The sequence below is a fragment of the Rhagoletis pomonella genome, unplaced genomic scaffold (assembly GCF_013731165.1).
Source record: "Rhagoletis pomonella isolate Grant_MI unplaced genomic scaffold, Rhpom_1.0 Rhpom_scaffold_00002, whole genome shotgun sequence".
Lineage (NCBI taxonomy): Eukaryota > Metazoa > Arthropoda > Insecta > Diptera > Tephritidae > Rhagoletis > Rhagoletis pomonella.
The window spans coordinates 52,717,299-52,730,051 of record NW_023458556.1 but is presented as its reverse complement, the minus strand read 5'-3'; the positions used below and the strand labels follow the sequence as shown (position 1 = coordinate 52,730,051).

The 12,753-nt window shown below is 39.2% G+C and overlaps 1 protein-coding gene across 1 annotated transcript in view; it reads left to right on the top strand.

The window, feature by feature from the left end:
- Positions 1-12,753, top strand: part of LOC118733798 (mannosyl-oligosaccharide glucosidase-like) — a gene marked incomplete at its 3' end in the record, with an annotated part of 38,688 nt that overhangs the window by 296 nt on the left and 25,639 nt on the right.

The following is a 12,753-nucleotide window of genomic DNA, read 5'->3' as shown; positions in this document are numbered from 1 at the left end:
CGAACGCTGCTGGTTGGACTGCTATCTTAAGCGAATGCTACCTAAAGCATTTAGAATGAAGTTTTTAGTTACAGATTAAGTGAAATGACTTGCCCGTTTTTGAGTTATCAGCCGAATTCACCTTCTTATCGTACACTGTCAAGTATAAGGGCGCGGGCACACAACGACGCAGCGTAAACGTAGGTTGACGGACGTAGAGAGCAAAAAATCATGTACGTGGCCAAGCTGTATTTACATTTGATAGCGATAAAAGCCATGCTTCAAGGCGAATTTATACAAGGTGGTGTTCAAGGCGAATTTATACAAGGTGGTGTTGATGGCGAATTAAATTTTCGCCGCGGTTCTACTGAATGGGCACGTTTAGAAGGCGCAACAGCTCAGTAACTGTTGCGATTGCACCTTCTGAACGCGTTGTTTTGTACTTCTGATCAACTGAACAGTTGCGTGTTAGATGATCGTAAAATTGTTCTGATCATTTGAGACAACGTGTTGTGTGTTTTGAATTTGACAGCTAATGTATCAAGCCGTTCAGAAGACGCATTACGATCATTGATTTTTTTAGCAACGGTTGCGCTCAACTTCTGCACCTTCTGAACCTACCCATTGTCAAAATAATGTGTTTGTTGTAAACAAGGCGAATTCATTTTACAACAAACACATCATTTTGATATTAAGACGTACCTCGGCGAAAATCTAAATTCGCCATCAACACCACCTTGTATAAATTCGCCTTGGTGGTGTTACTGGCGAATTTAGCGATAGTATCGTGATAGGGGCTACCATTTTTATTATTATTATTTTTTTTTTTGTAGCAGCATACAACTTCCCCAAAGACTTTTTGGGGAGTGTTGCTGGAGTGACAGTCCTTGGCTAGATATAAATCTGGGTCGTTCCGGTTACGTAGACCCGACTGTCGTGGGAACGGGGCTACCATTCATCGATGGTGGTGTCAAATTTAAACTATCGATAGTTTTGCAACTCTACTTTTAACTAATCGCTTCCAATGAAATTGGGATGGAGCCGACTTTTGATTCAACTGATCGCCTCTAAAATTGCCTGCAAAATCGGCTCATGCGAATTGTCCAAAAAAGACAAAATATTGCCTTAGTAAGTCTTATAAATTTAGCTGAAATAGAAAAATTCATACATGTTTACCCGAAATGGAAAAATTCAAACATGTTTGCAAAAATCAATTTGCAATCAGCAAATCGATTTCACGCAAACATGATATTTTCGGCAAGCAAGCAAATGTACAAAAACCCGCTCCTTTCCCCGTTTACCATTTCTTTCTCCACACTTACCGTTCTGCCTTCCATTTTTATTTTAAATTGTCTTCGTATTCTTTAGCAAAAAATATCCAGTAACTTGCCAGTAACCAAATTTCGGAGAGTAAGCCAATATTTACTCCCAATGAGAGAAATATGCAAGAAAGTACGCAAACGCAAAACCAGCAAGAAGTTGCTAGTTTTATAAGCAGCTGATTAATTTGTTATTTTCCGATTAAATTTTTCTTCGAAAACTAGTATTTTCCATCTTATTATATATTTAAATAGGTTTATTTTGTCAATTGTAACACCACAAACGATTATTTTGTTAATGTGAACAGAGAATTACAATGTGAAAGAATGTGAAATACATCAGAGAACTCTCTCTCTATACGTTCTCTGGTACGCGAACAGGGCTTTAGCAGAGAACGTATATAAATTTATATACGTTATCTGATGGTAGTTTAGCTAAAACTTAAACCAATCTTGCTTACTCAGCTCCAGAAGATGCCGCTGTTAAGTTCACCAAAACAACACAAAGCAAAAATGTTCACCTAAATGTTGAAGTTACGAAATTTCGTAGAATTGCACGGTTGCTAGGTAGCCGAGTGCGTTTAGTAGCAATGTTAGCGATCAACGTGGCCAAGGTTCGACGCCCGGTGACCGCGGTTTGTTTTCGACGATGCAGTTTTTAATAATTATTGAATTGAAAAAATTTTTAAAATTGCGTGGAATCCCTCTACCATTATCCGCCACACGTGATTTGCCATATTCCATTGCATTTGCAACGTGCCAGGGAGGAGGGAGAGAAAATTCTCGGAAGGAAGCCAAGTGATCGCGAATCAATTTCAATAGACACTTGGTGCCATAAAGATGAGAAACAGTTTTCTTTTTTATCAAATCAGGCTTTTTCAAAAAACCTTTTTTAATTTACTGTTTTAAAATGCGTTTTTATTTAATTTAATTTTATTTATTTTCTATTTTTTCTCTTTTAAATTAAATTGTTTTCTGTGTCATACATTTTTTAATTAAACAAATGATTTTATTTTTTTTTTGTTTTTGTTTTTACTAACCTTCCCCTGCAAACACCAGCTGGCCCGGGAACAAATATTTTACAACTTTTGTATTATTTTTAATGACATAAACTAGTCAGCGGAACCGCAGATAAATTCAAATATAAACCACTTGCAGGTGTAGTTGGGTGTCTATGTTCGGGTGCATTCCAAAACGTCAAAACACAAAGTATCAGCCTCTTTTTTTCCAAACCGCACTAGAAGGAAAAGTCTAACTTGCGCAACCCAGCTTAAAACTAGCATCTAACCGTGTCTGCGCACATTTGGCATTACTATCTACTGAAATTTGGAAATAAAAGAGACTGATGCTTTGTATTTTGACGTTTTGGAATGCACCCTTCCTTTTGTTCGAGAAGTATTAGAAGTGTGTGTGGCAATGGTCTAATATGTATTCGGGATATTTTAGATTAACTGATTCTGAGTTGAATATACTCAGTATAAAACGGGTAAATTTATGATTTAGAGTATTGTCAGCAATAAATCTCTCTCTTCTTCGGTGCTACCATGCTTCTCACGGGGACATGACTTGATCTAGATCTATTCAACTCCCAGATGGGTGGAAAATTTTAAACTGGAGAGCAGTGAGAGTGGGTGTGAGATAAGGCTTGTCCGCCTCGTAAAATCATCAGCTGCACTCCTGTTCAGTTGTTTGGTGGAATTGGGAGTTTCAGAAGTAGAAGCTATCGAAACAAATTCTGTACACAAAGGGAAGCTAATTCGTTCTTCGTAAAGGCTGTCGTTCAAAATAATACTGTACTGGTATTGAAACCTAATTCACATCGCTAGGCTGATAAAAATTCTAAAACGGGGCCGAACCTCAAAGCTGTGTTCACTCAAGGGGCCTGTTGGTTCATCCACATAAAAGGGAGTCATCAGTATTTTACATAGCCGTATCCGTTTCGCGGGGATGCCGAATTCAGACCTGCAGTCTTATAGGCAACTGCTTTTAGTGCTGTTAAAAGCGTCTTGAAGTAGTCTAATAGATCGTGAGTGTTGACCCTATTCCCGCGGGTCTTTCCCAAGCCTTGGCTTATTGTGAATACCTGATCTATGGTGGATTTGTCAGGCCTAAAGCCACACCTATAAGGCCCAACCAGTTCGTCGACGGTGGGCTTCAGTCTTTCACATAATACGCTCGATAAGACCTTGTAACTTATGCTTAGAAGGTTGATTGCGCGGTAGTTGGCGCGTATGGCGAGGTCTTGTGGATTGGGCAGAGCACATTTAAATTCCAGTCGTCGGGCATGCGTTCATCTGACCATATTCTACATAAGAGTTGATGCGTGCATCTTATCAGCTTCACGCCGCCGTACTTACATAGCTCAGCTGGCAGGCTGTCAGATCCAGCAGCTTTGTTAAATCTCACCCGCGTTCTCGCTGCTACCATTCAGTAGAGTGGAAAAGTGTTCCCTTCATAATTTAAGTACGTTCTAAACATCGGGGACTTGGTCGCTTTGGTTGTTCTTACTAGAGTCCGCCCTGGTCTTTAAACCTTCCGTAAGTCGCCTAATTCCAGTATTTCGGACTCTTCCTTCTTATTACGGCAAATGCCTCTCGCTTGCCTCTTCAGTTCGCTGTAACGGTCCCACATGACTCGCGTGGCGCCCGTTCGCAGCGTTGCCCTGTAGGCGGCATCTTTTTTCTCTGCATCTTCTTGACACTCCTCATCGTACCAGTTATTCATTCGGGCTCGCTGAAATCGGACTGCGGTTACACTGAAGAGTGCTCTATAAGCGCAGGTGAGCCGAGAGAGCCGAGTAGCGATTTCTTTTCTTGCAGTTTTGGACGCATATTTTTACTGCTCATCCGAGGCTTTATTTTCATTATTCACTGGATATGATATATATTTATGGCAGGTCCCAACCCATTGCTGAGAGAGGGGTTTATAAAGCGAGTTGCTTGCGTCCGCAGCTACTGCTGATCAGACGCTGCACACTTCAGTGAGCCCTTAAACCGAATAAGTCCGAGTGGCCCCACCAAAGCTCTCTCTCTTTCTGCCATGTGCCAAGGCTTCACTCGGATTGGTTACCGCATCTCGCGCATGGGTTGCTCACGACTATACCACATTGCATTCTCCAGAGTATCGACGATGTTTGAATTAGTTTGGACAAAAAAGACAATTAGAATCACTTAAGTGATCTCTCACTAGAACTATCTTCATCAACCCCACTACTGCAGTGTTTTGCAGGCTGAGTTAATATTGAAATTTAAAATGGGACTAACAGCCTCTACGTCTACTGGGTGACCTATTATAAAGCTGAATTTCCAACCAAAGGACACCACCTTCTAAGTACTTTGAACGAAAAAGCTACAGAAACATTCTTGATAACTACGCTATGGATGCGCTAGAAAAATATTCGCTGCGTCTTCTACCCAATTCGAAGTGGACATCTCCCTAGCCTCTTGTAAGTATCAGTTTACTGACTGTGCCTCTATCAGCCTCTTTATGATAGGACATACTCAAGAGGTATTCAAAAATTTCTAGCGGAGCTGATTGGACGATGAGGAGATGTTGAGCGTCCACCAGCAGGAAGGATGTTATACATTGCTCGAATGGCCAAAATGCGAAAGATCAGTTTTTATGAATGTCAGGCTAACCAATGAAATCTCTACTTGCATTTGACTTAATTCGTTTGCAATTCCAATGCAAGGATGCAAGCAGCAGCTCGTTCTTGAAAAACACCTTTGCTGTTAGGTTGCTGCTATTTTGACCACATGCTGGTAGGCACATTAGCAAAAAGACTAATAAAGTAAAAAAAAACACCTGCTCAGCAAATTTAGTACTAAATGCGCATGCGTTGGATACGCTGCAGGCCAGCAACTTCACAGACTTGAAAAAAATTATAGAAGAATACCGCCACTATCGACACTCATTTAGCACCCAGCGCAATGGCTAATGGTGTGGTAAGCCAAATCGGCCAGGACGCTAAGGAGGGTAATTATGCAATAGGCGCATATAACAATCCATACGTGCAATGTGCAAAATTCAATTCAATGAAGAAACTATGCTCATATAAAGTGGCAAATCCATAAGAGAAAAAGAAGGCGCACACAATGAAATCCTCTCAAAACAAAAAAAATCACACCTTTGTGCCAGAACTCTTAACAGCCATCGCCTGCTTTTCAATGCACCGATAAGTGTTGATAAATGGGCAATGGGCGTTTGTATGTGTGTTTGTGTGTGTGTGGGCCTTGGTCAGTAATTGAGGCGGCAGTTGAGGCGTCATTTGAGGCGGTTTTGTTGGAATGACCAATAACGGCCGAACAGTCGCCATAGTCACTGTCAGAGTCATCAGGTAGCAAATGCACTACATATTAGCACGAGCAGTTGTCGGCGTGTCAGCCAAAGGTTCACTCGTTGACACCCATCGATCATGTAAATTTTGTGCGAGTGTTTTCTCTTATTCTGGCTTATTAGGCACCATTGACGGCGGCACGTTGAGTGCGTAGCAACACCCGGTATTTTTCGTCTAACAAGCTGCTATCGCCAACGGTCAACGATCGAAGCAAGAGTGGACGAGTGGACCTTAATGGTAAATTGTCGATGTCCAGTGTGAATGGCGAACGCCCAGTAAAGAATCATTAGAACTATGGATTTCAGTTCATACGCAAACGTAAGTACATACATGGTATTTGCGTATATCGAAGGCATACATATGCACATATGTATATACATAGATACACACATATGTATACATTAGAGTGTACCAGAAAACAAATATGTAATATAAAAAAATTTTAAGACAAGCTTTTATTAGTGATAAATAAAAGAAGAATAGTCGAACCCCGCAACACTTAAGGGCTTAAGGTTTTGTGGAGTTATTTCTATCCCACTTAAGTAATATACGCTCTACGCTTATGGTTCGAATCTTGAGGATGGGAACACTAGGGCTGGCTTTTGTGGACCTAGATTTCAAAAGAGCATCCCAGCCATATCGACCAATGTCTTCGCAGAAGAACTAATGGGGCGGCAATTTATATCATTCCGGATATCCAGGCAGCTTTAGGAGCACTTGACTCTTGCAAAACGGTGTCAAAGCTGGTAGACAGTTGCAAAAAGGCACTGGAAAAAGTAGGAACCCACAACAGAATGACCATGTGGTGGGTTCCGGGTCATGAAGGCTTCGATGGCAACGAAATGGCTGACACTCCAGCGAAATGCGGTGCCCAATGGAGCCTTATCGGTCCACAGCCTTTCTGTGGCCCATCCAGAGGATGCACGGCAGAGCTCCTAAGGCGATGGGAGGACTTCCAAATTGCAACCCAATGGCAAACGACAAAGGGCAAAAGACAGACCAAAAGATTTATAATTTCCTCTCGTGAAATCTCTGAGCGGCAGCTAAATGTTTTATAACTCTCACCAGATACCTGACAACGCGCTGCATACTGAGGTACCATCCACGATTGAGAGAATACAAAGGTTGCGCCGATCTCGGACCGCTATTCCTCTCTTAACGAATTTGACAGAATCGTTGTTTGCATGACGTAACACTGGTGCAATTTGTTTACATTTTCCTTGCGACATTTTTTCTTCTTCTTCCATTCTTGCTCACGTTTTGGCATTTCTCTCTCGCAATTGCACCAGTTTGACGTCACACAAAAGTTATTCTCAAAAATCCTCTCTGATCGGCGCAATCTTGTATTCTATCATTCTTGGGTACCATCTACACAAAATGGCACTCTCTGAGGAGACGAACTGAAGGTTTTGTGGGGTAGAGGAGGAAACATCTTAGACTTAGACTTACATATACGCCTTCGAAAATGATTACCCGAATATGGAACATAACATCCTCCAAAGTGTTTAATTTAATTAGTAGTATGGTGACTAGTTAATGGTTAGCACAATAGGTCTAGTTAGGTCGCATATAATAACATTAATATTCGCTCTAAATATGAAACAAACCTGACCATAAACACGGATATTCCAAATATATCGACTCCTGCGCCACCTATCAGGCAAAAATTGTGGACTTATTGCTTTTAATGTAAGTAATATACATTTTAAATGCGAACTAAATTGGACCTTAAAAACAGGTTTTTAAAATACATATTTCGATTCCTCTGCCGCTTAGCGGATTAACTCCTGTTTTATATTGCATAGTCGTCGGGCTCTGAGCTAAGTTTGAAGATTCAAGCCTGTAGCTCGGCGCGAAACTGGTTAAAAATTGATTGCAAGATTTGATTACACCCAGGCGAAGCTGAATAAAAGCTTGTAAAAAAGTTCATCGTACACTCCTGCTTCACGGCAATTTGGAAAAAACTTCTTGGTCGGACGTAGCGGACGCTTTTGATATTATTCGCCATATCTTCGTCATTTACAGTCGGATCTTAAAGCATGATATGTATATAGACATTAGCGCACACAAGGGGTGGGTTTTGGGGTTCAAACCCCCCCTAAATCTAATAACCTGAAATGCAAACTGTATGCTAAAGCCAGCTCTCAAGAAAAATAACAAGAACTATTTTTTATTAAAAAGCACTTTGCTTTTGCAGTAAATTTTCTTGAAGAAATAAACATACGAGCATTTTTTTCTTGAGAGATGCAAACTGATTTAAGAAATTTTGATAGAAGAAAATATCTATTCCATTTCTTCTGCGTCATTTTATATGATTTTTTGAAATATTAAAAAAATTATGCAATCATGAAAAATCACCATATCAATCGAAAACCAGAAACCAGAAATCGAGGAAAATGAACATTAAAACTATTTTTGAAATTTGTTTATTACTTTTGAAAGTTGAGCGCATCTTGTGTTTATAGAACTTTATATTAAACAAGTAATTTTCAAATTACGGGACGACCCTTGAGGTATCATCTTTCCGATAAAAAAAAGAATTATTGAAATCGGTTCACGTGCAAAATTATGCGGTAGCATACATTAAAAAAAAAAAACATTCCGACGAACTGAAAACCTCTCCCTTTTTCGAAGTCGGTTACAAATGTTTGAGTTCTTTGCAAATTTTGTGTAAATAAAGTGCAATTTATGAAAAACTAGCATAAATGTACCCTAAAAAGCATATTATCTGAAGCGAATTTTCCGAAGTATAAACCCCTCCCAAAATATCTTCCCGGGTGCGCCCCTGTATATAGATATTCTTGTCTCGAAGAGAAAGTTTTTTTTTTTATTAAGAAGTACATTGCCTTTAAATATTTATGTACCTTGTTCTAGTACTTACTCATGAACCAAAAATACAAGATCACCTAATCAAAGAAGCAAGAAAAAAGTATATTTCTGAGTGTTTTTGACATCTGCCTAAGAATGAAAACAAACAAAGAAAACGAAAAAGGCGCGGTGATTGAGTGCGATTAAATTGGTATTTATTATAAAATATACAAAGTGAAACTTGATGACAATTAGCAAAAAAAGTTCATAAAATATGGTTTTCATGATTGAAAGTGTTTTACAATCGCATATCATTACCACGGGTCGATTTTTCAATGCCGACGTTCTGGCCACAAACGTGCACCCACTTTTCAAGCAAATTTACGCCTTTTGGCAAACCAAACATACGCACAAACTTGTTCCGATCACACAGCACTTTATTTTATATCATAAATATGTAATAAACCAAAATTTATAATTAAAATCGCTGCAGAAAACACATTCAATCGCTAAAAAATCACTACGAAGAGGTAGAAGACGGTGTAAACAAAACCGAAAAACGTCAAAAACGCTACGAAAACTTTTTTCTGAAAATCGATTACAAATACAACGATGGCTGATTAGGTGATCTGTAGTCGTTGGTTCATGGTACTTACTCATTATACCTCAGTTCTTATCTCCTTAACGTACCACCCTAATGTTAGTAAAAAAACTTATTTTGATTATCCCAATATAACTATTTAAATTGTTTGTGTTACCGCAGCAGGTATCAACGAAAAATCTAAAAATGCGATCCCTAGATTTGGAAAAAAATATTTTTTTTTTGAAATTGCTTTGCAAAAATACCTTAGACTCAGGGGTGCACGGCAAACTTTTTTTTTGCCCGTAAGGTGGTACGTTCTAATGTACATCAATTAATATTACATATCTATCTTTGTGTATCCCAACAGCTATGCAGTTCGTTCACTTAAGTATTCCTCCAACATTTCCATTTCAAAACACAATACTAATAATAATAACTGTTACCTTACTTCACTCCCTACTGCTTCAGCCACGTCTAACGTATTTCCCGCTGCGCATGCGTGGCAGCGCCCACCATTTTTTCCCCTACAGCGTGCGCTTGGCCGTTCCTTCGCAGTTGGATGTCTTGTCACCACTTCGTGGTTGCAAAGTTGTGCCGCGGATTTGCATAAAAAAGTGAATGTGAATGAAAATGTTACATTATGACTTTTTAAGTAATTCATTGTTTTTTTTTTTTTTTAAATACTATGAAATTGCCTTTGTATCGCTGGCTGTGAACACTGGCTTTAAAGATCGTGACCCTTTCAATTTCGCTGTGATGTCTTTATTCGAAACATTCAGTTACAGATATGAAAAGCTGAACTTCCTCACTTGAGCAGCGACGGAATCGTTCCATTTCATTTCGGTGTGTTCGTACTTTTGTCTTGATAAAACCCAAATTATATGTTTTGCGGTGTACGAAATGGTTAGATGCGGTGTGCTATGCTTTTATTTCGTGTGAATGAAGGTATTTTAGTTTGCAAGAGAACTTTAACGACTCTACCATAAATAAATAGGCATAGGCGATTTGAAGACTTAAATATATTTTAAGAATGAAGAGCAGAACACACTGTAAGAAAACATAATAATAGACACATCACATTACTAGGGGTTTTACAAACAAATCTATATTATAGAATACATACTCTAAAGAAGAATTCGCTCGTTTTTGCTTTTTAATACTTATTTTGAAGAAGTGGTAAAACCGCTGCTAAGAAGATGCGCCGGAGCTTACCATATACCGGAGCTATGTATTTTCACACAAGGATTGCTCGTAATATCATGAGAGTTAAATTAAATGCTGCAGAAACCACACTACAGGCATCCAAACTAAATCTACATACTTCGAACTGACTGCTAACTATGTACTTATATTTAAAATGGTTCGTACCTCCTTAGATATGTATATATGTGCATGAATATAAATACAGTAGGCACTGCGAATAGTAGGTCCATTCTGCCCTTAACTCGTCACAACACTACACATAGCCCTAAAGACTTTATATGCCTCTCTCTTCTTCTCCAGGTGAAGGCGCAATCATGTTTCTTTGACGGAGTCGGAAAAACGACTCAGATCGATTGATCAGATCCCTAACTTCTGCAAGTGATCTTTAATCCTACAATGAACCTTAAAAATGCCTGTAATAATACTTATTTAGCCTCTCCTTGGTGAGGTTTATAAGTAGCCTGTATCTCTTTGGATTGTAGCCCCCTAGTAAGATCTTAGCTTGATGAAGATCCTTGGTGTTTCACCATTGCAGTGATGGCAAAAGACATGTCGACGGAATGGGATGTGAAAAGATCTTGGGAGCTCTTTACGCGACAAATTTTCTTTATCCTTGGATCTGCTAACGGGTAACATAATTTAAGGAAGGCACTAGTTCTGCGAATGCCCGGCTCTTTGGAGATTCATTAAGACTTGAGTGATCTAGCCGGGATAAAGATAAGGTGATTGGTTTGTATGAGAGAGGAGAGAGTGTAAAGATGTGTGACCACCATAGATTAACTATATTTAGCATGACATGACTTGCGGTTAAATATACTGATGTCAGTGCTCTACACATCGCTGCAGCGTGCGCCTGCAACCTGTTGGCCAAGAATATGAGTAGGGTTCAAACTACTGCCAGGGTTAACATAAAATAGTATAGCATCAATGGGTTTGTGGTAAGACGTGCGTCTGGAACCTATAGGAATCATCAGATAGCGGTGTGGTGAAGCAGACTCTCAATTAATAGCTCACCAAAGTTCGTAGTACGATCGTCCTGTGCTGTAAGAGTGCTTTTTCTACAATACCTGTGGCTACTCTGGCTGCACTGCTTAACCTACCGTCACTTAATGGGTTAATCCATGTGGAGTCCCTTAATGCTACATGGAGTGAGACAGAGATTTAGACGTATCTACAAATATTTTAAATTTCCTATTTTATTTGCTGAAAAGATACCACGACGTTGAGTTCCTTAATGCTGAGTGCTTGCGTAACCTCAATACTAAGCGCCGGACTAGACATTGAAACTGATAACTCAAAACCCCACGCTGGGTCTAGAATAGACTATGTCTATATAGACTATGAGGTAGAAAAGAGAGCCAAGCTGAACTTAAAGCCTCGGTCAGCCCTCAAACTATTCCCACAATGGTTCTAATGGGATTGCTGCCTAGATACTTCACATCGCACACATAACTGTGATCGGATGAGGATGAGACGGCGAAACACTTTTTGTGTTTTTGTCCGGCCTTTGCAAGGATTAGGTAAGAGGCTTTTTGTGTTGAGAGACGAACGTGTGAGCTTTGTGACACCCAAAAATCTGCAGCGATTTATTCGTAGATCGCATAGATTGAAAACAGATTACAGCGATAAAGGAAAACCGCAAAATTGACGGCATTTACATATATGTATACTTAGTCACTGTAGCTTCGAGTGTAGCTTGCTGCAGGAGTGATTTTGTGTGGTAGTTCCCACAAAAAAAAATAAAATAGCGTCAATAATTTCGTCGCTGGAATAATGAAATAGTGTAACATGAAAAGTATAGTTTTGAGAAAAACGATTTGGAAGCTTTTATAAACCATTACAAACCATACAAATACCATTTCATTTTTCGGGAATAAATTAGTGAGCCAAAGAGATATTTAAGAAAACTAAAGATTTTTCTAATAGATTAAAGGATTGTCTATCCAATGGTGCAATTATCGAATAATAGTGTATGTGGCATTTACACTGTTTCTTTATTCGATCGACGATTTCTGAACGAACAGACTACTTCATCCCAGATCTTTACTTTGGCGGAATATCAAAGCCAATATTGACATCGGCAGCTGGCTGTAGGGCATGATGACGGCTGATCGGTGAGTGTTTATACAAATGGGTCAAAAATAGACAAGGGGCTATCGTGTTCAATTTCAACTTGGTATATCAAACGAGGTATGGACTATAACCCAAGGCTGCAGTATTAGCGACACTCTCTACATTTGTGTGGCAAGCTCACAAATTTCTTTAGTGGGACGGCGCTAGACTTCTACATATTTAGTTAGTTGATGTGTCGACTGGATAGGTAATGTATAGTAATGGAAAAAATAATTAGTAAATCAACCCTTTTCACATTCGAAAATGCATTGTTTTTCCCAGGGCGTTGTCCTAAAAAAAGTGGGGCATTGAATTTTGCATTACGTAGTATCGAGAAATGAATGAGTTTTAATATGACATTTTTGGAACTTTTTGAATACATTAGAATGCTGATTACATAGTTAGCAGTAATA